At 39.0% G+C, this 22,212-nt stretch overlaps 1 long non-coding RNA gene across 1 annotated transcript; it reads right to left on the bottom strand.

Annotated features, from left to right (window-relative positions):
• Window positions 1-485: 485 nt before the first annotated feature.
• LOC125416396 (uncharacterized) lies at window positions 486-21,298 on the bottom strand. Its single transcript, XR_007236875.3, has 4 exons — window positions 15,525-21,298; window positions 14,870-15,033; window positions 3,279-3,376; window positions 486-526 (listed from the first exon to the last, which is right to left on the bottom strand). It is a non-coding gene; the product is annotated as an uncharacterized LOC125416396 (long non-coding RNA).
• Window positions 21,299-22,212: the final 914 nt, after the last annotated feature.

The raw sequence follows: 22,212 nt of genomic DNA, 5'->3' as shown, positions 1-22,212 counted from the left end.
GACTATGGATACAGTATGAGCAACCAGGGTCCTGCTCCTCTTCCTTCCCTGCTGCTATACCTTTGTAATCATGATAGAATGATCCTCTGGTACTGTAAGACAGAACAGACTCTGACTCTCCTTCCCTTACATGGCTTCTTGTCAGGTATTTGGTCACAACAGTGAGAAAAAGCAATTATTATATAATCCTCTCTTCAAGCTGGCCACAAGCTCACAGAAATCCACCTGCCTCTCTCTCCCAAGTGCTGAAATTAAAGGTGTGTGCCACCACCACTGGGCACACCATCTTTTCTTAGACATAGCAATGTTGATCTGCTAAACCGACAGAGATAAGAGATCTATTTTCCTTGAATTTTTATCTCTAAGGATTGAATGATGTAAAATGCCATGTGATCTGAGACCAACTCAAAGTCTGCAGGCTAGCACCCAGATGAAAGGGTAGCATACACCCATGTCAGAACATAATGTATCCAACTTTGAACTTACTCTTTTTCCTTTTGCTCTAATTTCTTGGTCCTCCAAATAGCTGTCAAGAGAATACAAAATATTACCTAAAGCAAAGCTAAAATTGCATGTTTTAAATTTTTATGTCAGGAAATGCAAAATTAATATTCTTCTTGAGATATTGCTCATTAATACTGTACTTAGAATAAGCTATGGTTTTAATAGCCTAATTCAAAAGAGTGGAAAATTTTATTTTACTTAATTTAAATCATTTAGATGTATGAGATATTTTATTTCCATTGGCACCTTTTTACAATAAATGTAACAGAGAAAAAAGTGACTGAAACTCTCATAGAACATAAACTCATGCTGAACTGCAACAAGTTTGAGCTTCTAAGTACTTCTGGTATAATGAACCTCTCAGAACATTCTCGGGGTGGGGAGACAACACACAAGTCCATATAATGTGGTCAGAGGGAAAGCAAAACATGACATGGTACTTTTGCATCTCCTTATGAATTACCCATTCAGAACAAGGGAAAACAGCCTGCACTTTGAGAGCTACACAATTTCAGAAGCATGAAGGTGGGGATGATACTCAGAGAAGTCATTAGGAAGCACTGGAGGCAGGGATTGACAGAGGAATGATTAGAATAAGACATTTTCTAAATCCTATCTTTTAATAAAGAAACAGTCCCCATATTCCCTTGTGGAGGGCCGGACCACATTCTCCATTGCTTCTAGGAACAAAGGTAGAGATTGACCTCTGTGACCCCAAGGTGTGGCGGCACACGCCTTTAGTCCTGATGCCTGGGCGGCAGAGGCAGATTGACCTCTGTGACCTCAAGGCGTGGTAGTATACGCCTTTGGTCCCAATGCCTGGGAGGCAGAGACAAGCAGATCTCTGTGAGTTCAAGGTGATGTAGCACACGCCTTTAATCCCAGCGCACGTGCTTTGTAACTCTCTACCGCTGCGTCCCTGCCTACTCCCGAGGCATCATCTGGGATAATGGGCAGTGGACCAATCCAAGAGTGACACGTCAGAAGCGAGGACTGTTTCCTTTATAAGGGCTGGGTTCCCCTCATTCGGGGTCTCCGCTTTGGAAGCTGATGCTCTCCCTCTCAAGACGCATTAAAGCTTTACTGCAGAAGTATCCTAAGTGCCCCGCGTCGTTCTTGCTGACGAGAAGGTAGCGCGGGACATTCCCTCAGCACGTAACAGCCGTGGTTTAGGAAGTCTGGATAGACTGCTGACCTGTTGTGTCACTGCCTGGCCTCAGTTTTCTCATCTATGACAAAAGTATGTTCTAGGCTGGAAGGATCCTGTGGCTTCTGCCAGCTTTGTTTTCTATTCCATGGTAAAATGGCTTCAGGGAAACAGAGTGTCAACCACAGTTAGAGGAACTCGTGCATTAACATCTTCTAAATGAATAGATCTGTACTAGTAACTACTCACGAAAATACAGAAAGCAGAAAAGTATTTGTATCCTTTTATTAATATATATGAATAAAATAAATAAAATAAAAAAGGATACAAATTCTTAAGATAATCCAGAAGGCAGGTGTCAGTGTCAGACAATGATTTTCTAAGAGTATCTATTGTTTCCTCTTCCTACCCATAAAAAATATACTAACTGGATCAAGAGTTGAACCTCCCTGATTTCTCCATAGCTACTTCCATTTCCAACATTTATCCATTATTAGACCATCATGCTCATTTTTAGAAGATAAACTGACCTCAATAGTAATATGCAATGAGAAAGGAGAAGACTAAGACCAATGAAGCTATGGGAAAGAAGTTAACTAGAGGACTGATTTAGAAGAAATGTACTCACAAACACAGAAACACCATGCAAAAAGAAGTGTAGGATTCTCAATCAAGATGTGGTTCATAGTTAAGAGTAATACCACAGGATCCAGAATCTCTAGATGAGCCTCACCCTTCCACTTCCAATTGTGAGGCCTTGGGTACGTTGCATTGACTTTCTATGGCACAGTTCTAGGTCCATATATTCAGCTTTCTACTCAATCATTCTAGCTACATGTCAAAATCAACATGCCCCAAATCAAGTTCCTTATATTCCACCTGCCCACCCAAGTTTGGTTCTTCCAGTTTTCTATCCCTCAATGGAAGCAAATTGTTTTGGCTTCATCCTTGATTTATCCATTTTTCTCATAGCCCACATTCAAAACACTAGGAAAATCATACTGGATATTCTAAGTAGACTGGAACATGCCCATAAGCCCAGCACTCAGAAATTTAAGCTTAGATGTTTAAGGCCAGGCTTGGCTTACAGAGTGAAGTCTTATCGCAAAAAGAAAGAAAAAGAGATAGAAAGAAATAAAGAGAGATAGAAAGAAAGGAAGGAAGGAAGAAAGAAAGAAAGAAAGAAAGAGGAAGAAAGAAAGAAAGAAAGAAAGAAAGAAAGAAAGAAAGAAAGGAAACAACATACCAAAACAACAATCAGAATAGAAGCAACTTCAATCTTCAAATCTAACCACTTTCCACTGTCTCAATCCACCTTAGTCTACCATTATTTTTTACCTACTCTATTTACTCCTTGTCCCCAACAATCTTTCCCTAAAATATCTTGAATATTCTAGTACAAAATCATGATATATCATATTTCTATTCAAATAATTCTAGTAATTTTCTAGTGCAGGAAAAAGATCAAATCCTTCCTGTGACCTGCAAACCCTCCCAAGTCAACTTCAATTTTTACCATCCCTTTGCTTTTCACTCTGCTCTAGGCAAACCAGCCTCATCGGTATCCCTAACTGTCTTCATTACTTTGCTACTGCTGCGAAGAGATACTATGACCAAAGCAACTTACATTGGGTTTATTGGGGACTTGCTTGCAGTTTCAGAGGGTCGTCCATCACTTTCATGGCACCAGGCAGTCAGGCATGGCGCTGGAGCAGTAGCTGGGAACTAATAGGTAAGAGAGCCAAGTGGAATAATTTTGGCTTTTGAAGCTTCAAAACCTACTCTGAGTAGCACACTTCTTTCAACAAGTCCACATATCCCAATCCTTCCAAACAGTTCCACCATGTGGAACTGCATTCAAGCTTATGGGCCTATAGAGGGCAATTCTTATTCAAACCACCACACCAGGATAAGTCAAGGCAAACTGTTCTATAGTCTTATCTTTCTTTAGAGAGGTATAGGCTTGATTCTGTCTTTCTCAAGGCTCTGCCTAGATGCCACAAATGAAAGCATCAACAGTGGTCCTATATGAAACATCACCTTCTTTTTTTCTGTTTTATTTTTATTTTTTAATTAATTAATTAATTTAAAATTTCCACCTCCTCCCATCCTCCCATTTCCCCCCACCTCCCCCACTCTCCCTCTCCCCTCGCTGTCCAGTCCTAAGAGAAGTCAGGGTGCCCTGCCTTGTGGGAAGTCCAAGGCCCCCCCCCCCCATCCTAGGAAGGTGTCCATCCAAACAGACTAGGCTCCCAAAAAGCCAGTACATGCAGTAGAATCAAAATCCAGTGTCATTATCTTTGGCTTATCAGTCCGCCCTCATTGTTAGTCACATTCAGAGAGTTCGATTTGATCACATGCTTGTTCAGTCCCAGTCCAGCTGGCCTTGGTGAGCTCCCACTAGATCAGTTCCACAGTCTCCGTGGGTGGACGCATCCCTCGCGGTCCTGCCTTCCTTTTTTATATTCTCCCTCCTTCTGCTCTCCATCTGGGTTTTGGGAGCTCAGTCCAGTGCTCCAATGTGGGTCTCTATCTCTATCTCCATCCCTCTCCAGATGAAGGTCCTATGGTGATATTCAAGATATTCATCAGTGTGGCTGTGGGTCAAGGCCAGTTCAGGCGCCCTCTCCTCAGCTGCCCAAGGACCTAGTTGGGGAAATCCCCTTGAACACCTGGGAACCCCTCTAGAGTCAAGATTCTAGCCAACCCTATAATAACTCCCTTAGTTAAGATAACTTCTTCCCTGCTCCCATATCGACCCTTCCTCCATCTCAATTATCCCATTCACCCAAGCTCTCCCCAATCCCCCCTTCTCCCTTCTCTCTCCCCATTTCCCCTTCCCCCCAACCCACCCCAACCCCCCTGCTCCCAACTTCTGCCTGGTTATCTTGTCTACTTCCAATATCCAGGAGGATAACTATATGTATTTCTTTGGGTTCACTTTCTTATTTAGTTTCTCTAGGATCGCGAACTATAGGCTTAATGTCCTTTGTTTATTGCTAGAATACACTTATGAGTGAGTACATACCATATTCCTCTTTTTGGGTCTGGGTTACCTCACTCAGTAAAGTGTTTTCCATTTCCATCTATTTGCATGAAAAATTTCTCCAACTACATCCATCTTTCCTTGTACTTCTTGGCACCCTGTATCACCAATGCTTATTTGTTTTTAACTATTGTCTATATACCCTCACCAACAAAAACTTTTGTCTGACATTTTCTCTGCTGTCTACCCATTGCCTGAAAAATGCATGTTCACTAAAAATTTTAATGTAATTGACTAAACTAATATGGAAGTTGGAATAAGAATTGTAAGAACGTGAAACAATTGGCATAAGACTAGTAGTTACCACATAGGACGATACAAATTTTAAATGAGGAAGCAAATGTAAAATTTTTACAGATAAACTAATTGAACATTAACGACTAATGTTAACATCAATCAAACTTGTTTTGCCAGGCAAGAAGTTGACTTAGCAATGAAGCAAACCTTAGGTGAACAGAACAATCTAAGGCAGTCAGATTGCAGCACATCAGTCCAGTATGGATGCATCAATACAGAAGGAGAAGAGATAAAGAACACCAAGGGATAAAAATCAATGTTTGTTAATAAACCTCAAGCAAGGAATCTTATTATTATGTATCTACCTAAGATCATACATAATATATATGTGTATGTACACACACACACACACACACATATATATATATACATATATATATATATATATATATATATATATATATATATATATATATATACATCTCTCTCTTTTGTATCTTAAAGGTAGTTATGTCTCTGAAGCTGCCAATGTTCCTCACAAGAACCCCAGTACCAGGCATGAGAAGTTTCATTTAGATTGTTTGGTCATAGTAGTGTAAGTGACTCCCAAAACAGTATAGACTATTGCTGTTGCCTTTGGTTGCCTTTCAAAAGTTGAAGGTTATGGGGGACCACAGAAGAAGCTGAGAAGGATGGGAGGAAGGAAATGGAAATGTATAAAAAATTAAAAAGAAATATTTAAAAAGAAAAGGATAACATTACATTTTTACTGAGTAAAGGCACAGTAAGTGGATTGTAAAGTATTAAAATTGAATCCAGATGAAGAGAAATGAGATCTGTTAAGATAGAGTTAGACATCAGAGCCCAGGCAAAGCTAATCAGGAGTAATCAGGGCCACCAAATTGAAAGAGAGTGATGAAAAAAAATATAACGTGCGTACACTCCAGTGAGCACTTAGCATTTTGTCCTTAGTGTCACCCTCCCTGCTAGACTCTAGTGCAGAAAGGCAAGAGCCACAACAGGTTCTTTTCAGGAGAGTATGTCAACTAGAGAGAGCCTTGCAGAGAAGGACCAGATACTCATGAACTGGAAGAAACCTCTAAACTATATCATGTGTATCAAGGCAATGGTAAGCAAACAAGAGCTGGATATTACAAGTCACCTGCAGTAACTGTGACTATCTCCATCCACATGCGTAACCATCTGCTCACCTTCTTTCGCACATCACGTTAGCAGAACCACATGTAACTGTCTATGAAGCAATGACTAAAGTCAGAGTACTCTGTGCTATTAAAGCTTTCACAGTGCTTTGGAGGAAGGTCCAAAGCCCTCCCTACTATATCAAGGCTAAACAAAGTATCCCTCCAAAGAGAATAGCTTCTCAAAAAGCCAGTACAAGGAGTAGGAATAAACCCTGGTGCCACTGCCAGTGGCCCCTCAGTCTGCCCCAGGAATACAACTGTCAACCACTTTCAGAGGGTCTAGTTTGGTCCTATGCTTGTTCCTTTCCAGTCCGACTGGTGTTTGTGAGCTCCCATTAGCTCAGGTAGATTGTTTCAGTGGGTGTACCCATAATGGTCTTAACCTCTTCACTCATATTCTCATTCCTCCTACTCTTCAACTAGACTTTGGGAGCTCAGTACAGTGCTTCAATGTGGGTCTCTGCCTCTGTTTCCATCAGTCGCTGGATGAAGGTTCTATGATGATATTTAAGATGTTCATCAGTCTTACTACAGGGCCAGGCCAGTTTGGGCACACTCTCCTCTATTGTTTAGGGTCTTAGCTGGGGTCATCCTTGTGGATTCCCGGGAATTTCTCTAGAACCAGGTTTCTTGTTAACCCCGTAATGGCTCCCTCAAACAAGATATCTCTTTCTTGCTCTCATCTTTATCCTTCATCCTTCTCAACTATCCAGTTCCCTCAAGTTCTCCTCACCCCTCCCATTCTCTCCTCCTCTTCCCCTTTTACCCTCCCTTCTCCCCCAACCCCTATATTTCCAATTATTCAAATGATCTTGTATTTTTCAACTTTCCAGGTGGATCTATATATGTTTTTCTTAGGGTTCACTTTGTTGCTTAGCTTCTCTGGAATCATGAACTATAGGCTCGATGTCCTTTGTTTATGGCTAGAATCCACTTATAAGTGAGTACATACCATTTTCATCTTTTTGGGTCTGGGTTACCTCACTTAGGATGGTGTTTTCTAGTTCCATCTATTTGCATACAAAATTCAAGATGTTATTGTCATTACAGCTAAGTAGTACTCCACTGTGTAAATGTGCCACATTTACGTTATCCATTGTTTCCAGGTTTGGGCTATTACAAATAATGCTGCTATGAACATAATTGAACAAATGTCTTTGTAGTATGATTGGTCATCTTTTGGGTATATGCACAAGAGTGATATTGCTGGATCCTGAGGTAGATTGATTCCCAATTTTCTGAGAAACCTCTGTACTGATTTCCAAAGTGGCTAGACAAGTTTGCATTCCCACCAGCAATGAATGAGTATTCCCCTTACTCCACATCCTCTCCAACTAAGTTATCATTGGTGTTTTTTATCTTAGCCATTATTACAGGTGTAAGATGGTATCTCAGAGTTGTTTTAATTTGCATTTCCCTGAACTAAGGATGTTGAACATTTTCTTAAGTGTCTTTCTTAATGTCAAGTGGCCATTTGAGGTTCTTCTGTTGAGAATTCTCTGTTTAGTTCTGTACCCCATTTTTAAATGGGTTATTTAGAATTTTTATGTCTAATTTTTTGAGTTATTTATATATTTTGGAGATCAATCCTTTGTCTGATGTGGGGTTGGTGAAGATCTTTTCTCATTCTGCCCAATGTGCCTTACCCTCTCTGAAGAGTGAATGGACTGGGGTAGGGTGATATGCAGAAGGAATGGGAGGAGGGGAGTGAGTGGGAACTTAGATTGGTATGTATAATGAAAAAAGATAGTCTGCTTTCTTTTTAAAAAAATAATAAAATCAAATTAAAAGAAAAAACAAATTAACAAAAACATTTTTCCACAATGTAAACTCATTTTTTTTATTTTTGTTTTTGGTTGACTTGAAAATAGTGATGCAGGACATTGCTCTAGTAGTAATTTCGTACCATAAGATGACTCCTGAGACGCATTGCAATATAACACAGTCTCTAAATATACTAGTTTCAGATTCCCCACATGTTTAATAAATAGGATCTTGTTTAATTTTTGGTTTTCTTTCTTTGTTATGGTGTGCTTTATCACAACCTAGTCTAAATCAGTAGAACTTAAAACTTATAATCTCAAGGCAATTACAAATTGAAGTAGAAATTGAAAGCAAGGTAGCAATATAAGAACTTATTACACTTGTTAGAATAAAAATAATCTCAGCTCTCAGACAATGCAAACAGAACAACAGCAGTAGAAATGGAAGTTATTTATCTAGATGAAAAAATATTGCAGAGGTAAAATCAGCATTGGGTTTTTAAGAGTCTAAAACTGATGACAACGTATGTAATATTGCCAAGTTTCTACTCATTGAGCACAAAAAGTCATGACAGTATTCATCAGAATTAATAACAAAGGAGAAGTTGGTCATCAATGAGTTTGCTGAGTGTGCTGTCACACTTTTCAAATTGTGAAGCAAATATACAGTCTTGCATTTCTGAAAAAATAGTTTTCACAAAGGACAATATTTTAAAGCATTGCACCACTGTTTGAATGGAAAAGAGAAAAAAAGATGAATCATGGTTGTTAGTGATCACTGAATTTCTGGATAGATAACAGAATAAGTAACCCAGGAATGAAAAGAAGATGGGCCAAACTTGGACTCAGTGAGGACCGTGGATTGTGATATTGGAGATCACTGACTTTAGACTTGCCAAGATTGGTTTGATTACTGACTCTACCACTTACAAATACTTTGGTCTTACAAAAGTAATGTAAACTCTTTAGAAAATCAGCAAGCTGGTTACCATCTTATTTGGTACTTGGGATAATTCAACTGAAGGAATCAGGTAGCATGACTTTTACTATTCTTAGAATATTATGAGTGTTCAAGCAGATTGTGCTAGAATTTCTGGTGATCTTCCCCAAGAAATATCTAAAGTAGCAATCTCCCCAGAGGTAAATAGAGAAAGTAATTCCCAAGCTATCTACAAGAAAATTCATCTCAAGGAAATAGGACACTTGGCGAGACAGATCTTCAGAAGTTAGTCCAGTTCCCATAATAACCTGCCCTACTTCTCCAACCCATTTCCATAAAGTTTCCTCTTCCTAATGTTCACTTGATTTGAAACTAAAGATTGTTTTTATATTCTTGCTTACTAAATATTATTTTCCCTTACCTTTGGGCACTCCCTTATACTCACACTATTCCTGATGAAAAGCAACCCTCTTTTAAAGGGATTAAAGTGGATTCCTTAATTCTGAAGTTGAAACCAACAGAAATGTATTATATTTTATAATATTAGAAGAACTTGTGGTTTGCTTTTTTCACCCTTCTGAAAATATGTAAAACCTCTTTTTCACTTTGTATTTTTAATTTGCTTTCTTCCCCCAAGTTCCTGTTCTCCTGATGTGTGTGTAAAATTGAGAAAATGATTAGAAAATTACTTTTTTTTTACTGTGAAAAGCAATCAGAGCTAATACACACAAAGACTAATTACCGTGAAGATGGATGATGTGCTTTGCTATCGAATCATATTCTATTTGCTAAGGTGATGCATTCTAAGTGGCTCCATCTTGCCTTCATTTAAATAGAAAAAATGAAAGACATAATCACTGGGCAGAACCACTTAATGAACATTTTTGTGAACATTCAAATCTAGGTCTCAGGGTAAGTTGAACCTGTTCAGTTCCTGTTTAACCTTTCAGGACCACACAGCCTGAACTGTGGTGTGGGAGGAGATGTATGAGAAGGTCAAGGAAGCTCATTTCTTTTCTCTTCCCCTTTACACAGCATTGTGAACACAAATGGCTGTTGGAGCCTAGAAAACCAATAATCTAATTCATGTTATATAAGTAAAGTGTGGCCCTTTCTAACGTGGTTATAAGACACTCACCCATTTTTTCTTCTCCTGATTGCCCCCACTCAGTGAGCCTTCTCTCACAGAGGTTGCATGCAGTTGTCCCCAGATTCACTTTTCAGTCTTTATGTTGATGATCACATCGGTAGCATTTCACTCTTGTAACTAACCTCTTCTGTTCAAAGTGGGACCTCTTGCTGGTTTTAAACCACAGCCAACAGTTTTCCCATGGTCTCAGAGGCTTTTTCCCTTATACCTATTTGTCCATCTTCTTTTCCTTTCTACTTTCATTAAAGTTGTGTGATGCAGAATTGATTCCACTCTTGATTTCCTAATCCTACTCTTAAAGACGTTTGGGATAATGCTCACCACCATGTTTCTAGAAGTTCGCAAATTCTGCATATTTGGATTTTTGATGTAGTTGGTGATTTCCAGCCTGGTGTAGGAGGTCCTTCTGTATTTGAGTTGCTTTCATTGGTTAAATAAAGAATCTGCCTTGGCCTTTTGATAGGGCAGTATTTAGATAGGTGGGAAGACAGAACTGAATGCTGAGAAAAGGAAGACAGAGAGGGAGAGCCACCATCAAGTTGCCAGATCAGAGATGCTGAATCTTTCCAGGCAAGCCATGACCTCAGGGTGATACACAGATTAAAAGAAATGGGTTAGATCAGCATGTGGGAGTTGACCAAGAAGAGGCTAGATATAATGGGTCAGGCAGTAATTTAATTAATGCAATTTCTGTGTGGTTATTTTGGGTGTTAAGATAGCCAGACGGTGGAATGCAGCCTGTTCCTTCTTACTACAGAATGGCACCCAACATGGAGCCAATTAAATCCACTTAAAAACCCTAGAGAGCTTAATTTTAAACACAGAAAAAAAAACCAGAGTTTAACACAGCTTTTTGCTTTTGCTGGCAACTTGCCACAAAGAAATTTTCCCAACTCAGCAGCAAGAAAAAACTGGTGGTTTTAAAATGCCAGCTTTCTGGGCTGTCCCACCAGCATGATTTCTGTCTCTTCCAGGAGACAGAGCATTTAGATGGGGTCTGTGAGTAAAATGATATGGTTTGCTTGATGGCAATGTGGACTCACTGTGTGCTTGGAACTGTACACGGCTCAGGGGCACCAAATGGCTCTGAGGCAGGAGTGGCTCAGCTCCATCATGTTGCACTGTGCTGATCTCAGGCAGGAACTATTGTAATTATCATAATAACAATGCTGTTAAGGTTTAGACTGGGCAGGAAAAAGGTGGTACTGCATTACTCCCTAAATGGCACAAGCTAAAATTTTTAAGAAGCACTCAGCATTTTAAGAAGTGCTCCTGGACAGTAAAGAATTACAGATTCACAATAGGACAGATTCAGACATAAAAGACCTCTAAATGGGTCACACTGTTAAATAAATGTATGTAGGCTTAAAAGAGAAAAGATAAAGAGTATAGAGACTCATAAAATAAAGTTAATGCTTAAAAAAGGGTAAAGTCTTTAAAGAGACAGAGTACAGATAGTAATAAAAAAACAAGCCATGTAAAAATGGAAAATTCACAGAGAGTCTGGATTATGTACATTGTGTTTCTTTTAAATTTTTGGACTGTAAAGGAGCTACATGGAGAGAGACATTAAATGGGCTGCCAAGTTAAATCAGCGTGTATATTGTAAAGATATCTTCAAAATTTGGGTCTAAGGGTATAATGCTTTGGAAAAGAGGTTCTTCTTTTGTTTTCACAGAAGATGAGAACCTGTAGATTGCCCCCAGGCCAATATGTTATAATAGACTACTCCCTCCTGAAAGGTTGCTGTAAATACCCTCAAAAATTTCTTTGCCCTACTACTGACTTAGATAATTCTAGCACACAGGATATATCATAAATGACTTGATTAACAGCACCTCATACAGCATGAAGCTGTTTGGAGAGAGGAAACTATGTCCATATTCCCAAATATTGTTTATAAATGTTCTTTTACATTTAAAGGGGGATAATGTATATATGATATAAATAATTTGCATGGGTATGGATTTAGCTTTATTGATTCAAATTTAAGGTCAATATTGTTATATGTAGCATGAGGGTCGGCTTGTTGGGGTTTCTGTTCCCACCCAGTACCGCACAACCGGCAAGTCCCAGAGAAAGTCAATCACACAGAGATCTCTGTAAGTTATAAAACTGATTATTGGCCCATTAGGTCAGGCTTCTTATTAATCCTTGTAACTTATATTAATCCATTATCATTATCTATGTTAGCCACACAGCTCAGTACCTTTCTCAGTGTGGCAGTTCACATGTTGCCTCTTCAGTGATCTGACCGAAGATCAATTGACAGACAATTTTCCCGCACCATTTCCCTCTTTTTTTAAAAAAAAAAACAAAGGAAAATACCCATAGTCCATTTGTTGGGAATGTGGGCATAGTATTTTAGGCTACTTCCTGCTGGTTGGGGGCGCTGATGATCTTATGGGGACCTAAAGAAAATTTAGAGTTATAATCAAGTCCTGTCTGGAGTATCCTGTGAGTCCTGATCATCTCAGGCAGCATCTTGAATCCATTCTGGATGTAGAACTCAGACATCTGGGTCATCTGTTCCTACCAGAGATTTTAAAATAGCACAGCATTTTTCCTGCTACGCCTGAAAACCGAAAAGCATGTGTTCAGCTTTTCATCAACACCATTTAAGTGTTTCATGGCAGGACCTCTTAAAAGAGCTGCAGGGTTTTGTAGCTAAAGCTGAGTCAGGAAGCCTCTCTTAGATGAGAGTGCTTGCTTGCCGCTAGCAAACAGAGCAGACCCGAGAAATTGCTGCCACCAAGAAAATATGTTTTACTCTATTCTTTTCCAAGCTTTTTCAAGCTTTCTGTGGATTCAGTTATCCACATTGGGCGCCATCTGTAACATGAGGGCTGGCTTGTTGGGGTTTCTGTCCCGCCCAGTACCCCACAGCCAGCAACTCCCAAGGAAAATCACAATAAGCTGATTGGCCCATTAGGTCAGGCTTCTTATTAGTCCTTGTAACTTATATTAATCCATTATCATTATCTATGTTAGCCACACAGCTCAGTACCTTTCTCAGTGTGGCAGTTCACATGTTGCCTCTTCAGTGATCTGGGCAGGAATGGCGGGGGGAGCTTCCTGCTTCCCAGAATATTCCTATTCTCATTGCATCACCTCTACTTCCTGTCTGGCTTTCCCGCCTATAGTTCCTGCCTGGCCAATCAGCATTTATTTAAAATATGATTGACAGAATACAGACAATTCTCCCACACCAGTTATACGTACATGTATTTCTCATCTTGATTAAGGTATTGTGATTGTATAGTTCAATTAAAAATGTAATGTTGAATTAGGAAATATGGGTTGTTAATGGATAATCATCAATAATAGTAAAATTTGTAGTCATGTTAGTTCAATTTTCTAGATATATAGAGATATATTTCAGTTAGATAGAAATTCTTCATATATTTCAAAGACTACAAAATATGGCATTTAAAATGTTTTAATAACTTAGGGCTTTTCATGACAATGAGACGTGCCTGTTCCTGGCAGCACCAATCTACTTCGAGAGGAAGATGGGCATCGAAGAGGCTCCTTATGGAATTGGTTAGCCATTTGTGCAAGAAACTGCTCTTGCCTGGACTGTTACATAAACTGGACATGAAGAACCTGCAAAGAGATAACTGCTGAACTTGCCTAAAGGTGAGATGATCCATGGGGGTTCCTGTTTCATGAAAGAGTCTGCAAGACATTCTGCAGGACACAGAAGAAAGTAACTAAACTGTCCACAAAATTTCCTGCTTCATGGAAAACTCTGCTTGATACTATGGGCCTGTAGGCTGAAAATGGATGCCCCAATGGTACAAAAGAACTTTGGGTGACTGTACAGGCAGCGAGATGTCTCTGTCAATTCTAAAGTTTGGGAAGTTGCTTACTTCTTGTTTGCTTAGGTAATATTATATCCTTCTGGAGTCTTTGATGGAGTTGAAGAATAGATAGATAGTTATAGTTTTCCTTTTTTATGATAAAAGATAAAATAGATCTAAATATTGTTACTGTAATTCTTGCTTGATACCTGTTATATGTAATTTTACTATGTTAAAGCCTTCCTTTTTGTTTAAACAGAAAAGGGGAAATGGTGTAGGAGGTCCTTCTGTATTTGTGTTGCTTTCATTGGTTAAATAAAGAAACTGCCTTGGCTTTTTGATAGAGCAGTACTTAGAAGGGAAGACAGAACTGAATGCTGGGAAAAGGAAGGCAGAGAGGGAGAGCCACCATCAAGTTGCAAGATCAGAGACGCTAAATCTTTTCTGGTAAGCCACAACCTCATGATGATACACAGATTAACAGATCAGGATGTAAGTGTTGGCCAAAAAGTGGCTAGATATAATGGACCAGGCAGTAATTTAATTAATACAATTTCTGTTTGGTTATTTTGGGGATTAAACTATCCAGGTGGTGGAACACAGCCCGTTCCTTCTTACTATACCAGCCTAGGAGGAGAATCTTGGACATCCCTGCTGTTCTCTCCTCCTACAAAATAACCACTTCTTCTCTCTCTGTCCCCTTTCCCAGTCTTAGACTTTATCTCTTTATCTCATCATATTTAATTTTTAACAATTATATGAATATTATTCATAAGTTTATCACAGTGGTTTATACATGTAGTCACAGCCCTTAGGATACTAAAACAAGGAGAATTATGGTGAGTCTGAGACCATCCTAGACTATGTAGTAAATTCCAGGCCATCCTGGCTACCTAAAACTCCTCTCAAAACAATCTAACAAAAAGCTAAGTACTAAAAATTGTGACTAAATTGTATAACATATCACATTGTAATTATTTTCCTACAATAAAATGTTTCTTTGTGGTAATAATAACTGCTATAATAAAGACACTTTCAAATCTCAGTAAATTATCACAGAACCAGTTCATTTCTTACACATAGAAAGTTGAATGCAGATGTACTGGTAAGCTCTCCATAGGATGATTCAGATATCCAGGCTCCTCTTATACTGCTTCCCTCCTACCTTCTGGCACCTTGGGATCCTTTGTTGAATCATTCACACCTTCAGGGAAGCCAGAATGATGTGTTCCTGAGGGAGACTGGGAACGATATAGACAATCTCCACTTATTTCTCATTGGTTAGATTCAAAGAATGAAGGATAAACCAAACAGCAAAACAGGATAGAAACAGAATCCCCTCACAGATAGAAAACAAATGGGAGTTTGGCACTGTTCCTGCCATTCACTCACTCTTCTTCTTACACGTACACAGTCAGTTCTTTCATTAGGGCAGTAACCCAAAGGTCACTGCTTCCATAGTGAAGATCAAGACTCTTAGGTAATGCATAGAATTCCAGCTCTGACTCTTTGAGGTCAACAAACTATGAGCCCAACACACAAACCATTGCCCGGTCTCAGTCTCCAGGGCGTCTACACAGACTGAGCAGCCACTGGGGAGAAGCAGGGATCGTGAAGGGGAAAACAGAAAACACTCAGCAATTGTTGGCACATTTCAATAATGGTGCCTAGACCCTGCTTCTCTTTTCTGGGATGACAGCCTCATTCACATTTTTATGGCTTCTGAATATACCTTTTGGGGATTTTTTCCTGGTTCATGATTTCGACTAACACATCAGAAGTAGTGTTGTGTCTGCCTCTTTTGAGAACTCTGCGGGTTTAAAAGAACATTTTCAACTTAAGAATCATTTAATGTTTACTTAAAATTTTTATGATGTTTTCTAATTTTATGGTGCATTTGATACAACTCCCTCAAACGTTCCTTAGACTTCTGCTTTACTGGTTGTCAATCATTTTCACATCTACTCAAAGTTCATTCCCAGATAATGTTCTCAATCCTAACTTCACTACCTTGCTCTTACTTCTGTCTTTCAACTTGGGGCAATTATCTGGAAATCAAGTAAAACCCACAATTCAGCCAGGAAGGTTGAGTCATTAGTGGAGTCTTTGCTATAGCAAAATTGTTTGGGGTAACAGAGAATTCGTTAAGTCTCTTCATACTTTGTCTTCCAATTCTTCATGAGAAATGTAAAGCTCTTGTATGTTTAAGCACTTCATTCTCCCTTCTGTGTAAAGAAATCATTCCCAGATCCACATTCTCCGTTTGGATCTAGTTGCTCTCTAGGTCTCTCAAACAGTTAGAGCACTGAGGTCTGTGTTTATATTCATCCTGGAAAAAACAAAATCTCCTTCTCTTGCTGATAGTTTAAAGCCTCTGTTTCCTGGATCCCATTGTCAGAATCTGGGATTCAATTTACTCAAGACACAAAGCAATACATTTACCTGATTTTGTGCTAATTAAATTAGAAGAGAGAAAGATACATCTAGATCACAAAGGCTTTAATATAACAACACAACAAGCACCCTATCTGTTCTCCTTCTACTCCCCAGTCCCAAGGGGATGGCACGGAGAGGCTTGGGTAGATGCTGCACATGCTATGAAGTGCTTTACATAAAAGGAACACTGAGCTTGCATTTTATTCCTGTGATTTTATTAGGAAGCTGTAAGCAACCTGCTCTTCATCCCAGAGGGGGTATTACTTCATCCTTGAAGATCACCTGATGCACTTGGAGCCCTTTCAAAATGGCACTTGTAAAGAAAGATCAGGGCCTTGTGTTCTTGGCATACTTTAGATGTTCAGGGATGTTAATGGTTAGTGAAGGCTAACTTTCTCAAAACCTATCTGAGCCACACCCACCTCCTGAATTCTTCAAATTTACCCTATCATGGTTTTTGGCCAGAAAGATGTCTAAGAAAAATCAAGGACCAAATCTATTAGCTACCATTGGATGCCAAAGGCTATGAATGGCACATGGCAGTCAATCACTCCATAATTCAAATAAATGAAGACAAGAGATTTATTCTGTAAATGGTATGTGTTAAAACATGGGTAAAAAAAGCATACATGTGTCCTTTGGAAGATCTTTTAAAATCCATCTATTCTCTATATATTTAACATCTAAATTTTTATTTTCCCTTTCAACTATCTCATATTCCACAACCATTAGAGATCCTAGTTTGACAAGCCCTGTAACTTAGATAAAACCATCCTAGCTTAGAATTCACGTCTATCTGACCTTAAAGTCTGGGCCTTTCCACATGCTTACTTCTCCTGCTCATTACATTTTCCATAAATGTCTAATGACATCCAAACTCCTTCAGTGATTGCTCAAGTGTGGTGGTTCTTGACCAAGGGAATTTTTGTGATGTCTAGAGGCATTTTTGTTCATTATAGCTAGTGTGGGAAGTAATAATGGAAATTTGTGGTCAAGAATTTTGCAAATACCACTCATGGACAATAAATGATCTGCTCCAAAGTGGCCACAGTGGCAATACTGAAAAACTCGGCTTTGGTGTGAATGGATGGCACTTTCTCGTGGGTGTCATTCTGCTGACTGCTTCCGTGTCAAGTGAGCAAGAACCCATTCTTCCCCAGTTTTCATGCCTTAGTGTCTCAAAAGCCCAAATTTATCTTTCATTTAGTGCTATAGACTTTGCTTATTCTGCCACGTTTCTCTCTTCTATCTTTTCTTGTAAAGATTTACTTGTAAATTATTTACTTTGTAAAGTAAGTGATATCCAAAAAAGAGCTTCAGTTAAACAACATGGATGTAGGGCTCATTTCTCCCTGACTCTCAGCCATAAATACTCCTGTGTGGTCAAATTTATGGCATGCTACTGTTTGAATAACAAGGACACAATAGACATTTCATGACCTTATATCTTGCCCTTAGCAGTAAATTAAGTTTAAGATTATTTCAAAAGAGATTCATCTACATAACCAATCTGACCCTTTTGTCAAATATTGGCCTCACTTAAACACAAAGTCCCTAAAAGTTTAGAAGACCTAATCCTACCAAATTAACTAAGTATTTCTGCATTTGTGTTTGGGCTGGGTCAGGAAACAATGTAAACACTAATAATCTACCACTAGATAAGTCCTGTTTGCATGGTCACCTAACCTGACCTAACCCAGGATAAACAGGTAAATCAGTACATGAAAGTTTGGCATGTGGGCTTAATTCCCAGACCTAAGAGATTAGACGTGAGTTTGAAAAGCTATATAAGCACAGATCTACTAATGTATACAGATCACTGTTAAACCCATCCTACAGGTAGAATTCCTTGGCTTCATCTGTGCAATTTCCCGCCTGACAACTCAGTTTGCATTATCTCTTGACAGGTGTTAGAAGCTTGGCATTTTCCACTCATCAATAATATTGGAAACTAAATGGTTGTATAGAAGACGGAAGCCTCCCCCAAAATGTTCTGTATCTCTCCTGGTCTCTTGGAGTTGTCCATGTAGCACCATTGTTCTTCATTTGTCTCTTCTGTATTTCTGCTTTCCTTAAACTTTATCCTGGCACTCATTCCCAGCAAGCTCTTTCCCTCCCTTCTGGCTGCCAACTCCTTTCTTCTGCCACTGCCCTTTTTTCTGGCTCCAAAGAAATCTACTCAGCAGTAATTCAGACTCATAATTCAAGGGTGCAACTTTACAAACAGGAGTGAGCTATTTTTCCATGAAAAAGTAATACTAAAGCCTGCATCTTCAATTACAGGGAATTATATGGAGTGGTAACTGAACTTACAGAATTTCCAATGTTTTTAAGGTAGAAAGGAAAAGGGAGATGTAAGAAGAGAAAAAGGATCCACAAATAGATTTTTTTTTGTCTTGAAGCATACCAGAAGTGGAAGTTTATGTGCCAACAGAATGTTCCAAACACCATTTTTTTAATGCTTTCCCATGAATGCAAAGTATAGTCCCAGTACATCGTTTATTACTGAAACTGGCGTTCATGTGATACAGTAGTTAAAAGGCTACAATAGCTTCCTATAATTTAAGTGACTAAAGTCTAGATGGATGAACTGGGAAAATGGTGGTTGATGGAGGCAATGGGCTTTGCAAGGCAGCCAAACATTTCTCAAATCTCTAGACAGACAGGAAGTGAAGAAAGATGAAAGATTGAACCAGAACATAAAACCATACACCTCTTCTAAGAAAAGAAGAGCTGTATTTGATGCATTCATCTTCCCAGGAAGGAGGTAAGGAATAACAGAGGGTGAACATTGTTCAAAACTCTCTAACAGCTTCTCAATTGATTTAATTTAACCCCACAGATAATGTTCTGGATCTGGATCCAACTCTCATCGTAAAGGCTCATGATAGTCAGTGACACTGAACTCACTTTCTCTTTTCTTTCTCCCAAGCAGGCACTGAACTCTTTGTCTTTCTTGAATATTTTCTACCCAGAACCAGGGACTGGATTTCTACAAAGTCTAAAATGAAAACTTCAAGCCATTCTGGTGGAAGATGGTGAAATAATTACATGTGAAGTTATCCCTGGGGTCCTACAATATGAGAGCAGTCCTTTCTGACCTCCTGCCACTCCCCTGTCCATCTTCAAGGCATTAAAAATAAAATAAGCACTAAAGTCTATCTGATGACAGCGTTTGATAAATGAACTCCTGTAGCTGAGGAGGAAGGAATCAGGTTTGGACTATGCTGAGAGGCAATAGAATGTTTATCAGTTGGCCTGTGGAGACTTACACACTGTTTGGCACGTTTGTTTTTGTAGAGAATAATTGGTAACCATATCTCCTAACTTTGGAAAACTTTCCATGGACTTTGACATCCCAAGATGGAGATAGCTTTGTAGTTTGACTGGTGAGAGGAAAATGTAAGAGAAGGGGAGAAGGAAATAATTTTTCATCTGAAGGTAGAATAATAAAAAAGCACTCTTCTTTTGTTTTTTTTTTTTCAAGACAAGGTTTCTCTGTCGCTTTGGTGCCTGTCCTGGAACTAGCTCTTGTAGATCAGGCTGGCCTCGAACTCACAGAGATCCTCCTGCCTCTGTCTCCTGAGTGCTGGGATTAAAGGCATCTGCCACCACCATCCGGCACAAAGAAGCACAAAGAGTTGAAAACATTTAAACAAATAACTGCTATTTTGTGTGTATGAGCCTTCTTAAATATATTGGAGAGAAAGAGCATACACACACACACACACGCACATACACACACATATGAATTATAGAAAATAAATTCTGCTTTGTTCATGAAAGAAGCAATGGAAGAACCAACCATCCTGGCATTTAAATCTAGACCTGGGGAGGAGTAATTGCAAGAAGCCCTTGACTGTTCATTCTCTTCTGCTGCCCTCATACTCTGTTTAAACCTCCTACAGCACTTTCCACATATGAAGGTAATTAAATATTAATATATCTGGTTTTGTCAACAACTCTTAAGATTTTTTAAAGAAAAAGTCTGCCTTTTTTTCAGCCTGGTTACTGCTGACATATTTGGGATCTTTAAATGTTGAATGAGTGAAGGTATAAATGAATGAATAACATTCTGCATGATGATTCCCTCTTTCAAGAAATGCCCCCACTGAAGAACCATTATGCACATGAAATGAATGGAAGTAGGTAAAAGTGTCATTAAAATGCAATGCATCATCAGTAGTAACTTAAGGAGCAGTGACACCAAGATGAATATGGAGCATGAGCAGATGAAGGTAAGGAGACTTAGAGCATCCAGCCTCCAGCTCACTGGCCACAGCCAACTTACAAATGTCTAATTATATCTGAAAAAGACCCCGTCTGGAGTTACCTAAGGAAAAGTCCATCAGTGGTTATTATTCATTACATTGCTTCTCCCACTGGTCCAATTTATGAAACCAAACTTCTGTTGTTTCTGGAAGAGTTTCCCTACCCTGACGGGCCCAGTAGAGACACAGGAGTCTGAACCTCTCTTCCTGACTTCATTTGAGTGATCTGATCCAGATGGAAAACTTTTCATAGACATTGGAAAGTACTCCATCCGTGAAGCAAACAAAAGAAGGTAAAAGATAATGAACTATATGGAAGTTGAATTACCCATTAGGACGTTACGCCAAGGTCTGATAGTGAATTAACTCGGTGTCGTGTGAATGCAGCTGATAATGCCGAGGAAAACACTTTCTTTCTCTGTTTGCCCTTTTGAGAGTCACTGAAATTATGAATGTCTTTCTCAGTTGGTGGAAAATGTAACTTCCTAATTACTTATTTAACTCAAGTTAAATAAGATTTTTAGCTGACCTTTCATCCTTTTTTTCTTTGTAATTTAGGTATACCTCTTGATAGCAGTACGACCTTGGACATTTTTTAAAAAATATTTTGAGCTTCAGTTTATTTGTAGCAGAAGAGACTCCATTTATTTCACAAGCCTGTTCTCTATGTGATGATAGTGAATGTTGTCAGCAGCTTCTGTCAGGTTGTTGGCATACCATGCTTTGCTGTTTACATCCATCACTTCAGTACTAAAATACAAGAAAGTCAGGTGCCACTGTTCCTTCACAATGGCAGAGGTTAGCTGGAAACTTTGAGCTCCAGGTGCACAGAGCTTGAGTTTATAAGTGTATGTGTTAAAATATACTGATACTTAAACCCATCAGAACATCCAAAATTACAAACAACAACAGTAAATGTTGGCAAGGCTGTGGACCTTTTGTTTGTGGATGGGATTGTAAAATGATAATACCACGTTGAAAAGTGATCTGAGAGTTTCTTATAAGATGGAATGCACACTTCTTCTGTGACCAAGAAACGACACTCAGATATTTATCCAAAAGAAATGAAAGCATATATGCGCAAAATGCAGTATGAGAATATTCATGCAATTTTTACCAAAGCTAGACTGAAGAAACAGTCCAGATGTCCATCAATAATGGATTGACTGTGGTATGAAATGATCACTCATTGCATAACAGTAATTAAAAAAATCTCAAAACATGTTGAGTGAAACCCTTACTCTAAAGAGAATGTAGTGTAGGAGTCTTTTCATATGACATTTTACAAGAGTATAGGGCATGAGGCCTGGGAAGGAGCTAGAAGGCACTTTGGAGGTGATGGTGATAACCTTCTTTGACCTTTTAAGTTTATTTGTTTAAATGTTTTACCTGCATGTATGTCTTGTGCACCATATGCATGCCTGGAACCCACAAAGGCCAGAAAGGATGTTGGATCCCCCGGGACTGAAGTTGTAGACTATTGTAAGTCATGGGGTTCTGGGCATTCAATCCAGGTTCTCCGAAACAGCAGCAAGTGCTCTTAACTGTTGAGCCATTTCTCTAGCACCAATAATCACAACCTTCTAGGTCTTGGTAGACAGACATAGGCACCTGAAATTCTTAATGCATAATTAAGATTTATGTATTTCATTGGATGTAAACTTCATCTTGAACTTAAAATTCTAAGTGATATCTCACTCTCCTTAATTTGAC

This window comes from Myodes glareolus, chromosome 1, assembly GCF_982192425.1.
Source record: "Myodes glareolus chromosome 1, mMyoGla1.1, whole genome shotgun sequence".
NCBI lineage: Eukaryota > Metazoa > Chordata > Mammalia > Rodentia > Cricetidae > Myodes > Myodes glareolus.
The sequence above is the reverse complement of the archived record's forward strand: the minus strand, read 5'-3'. Positions and strand labels throughout refer to the sequence as shown.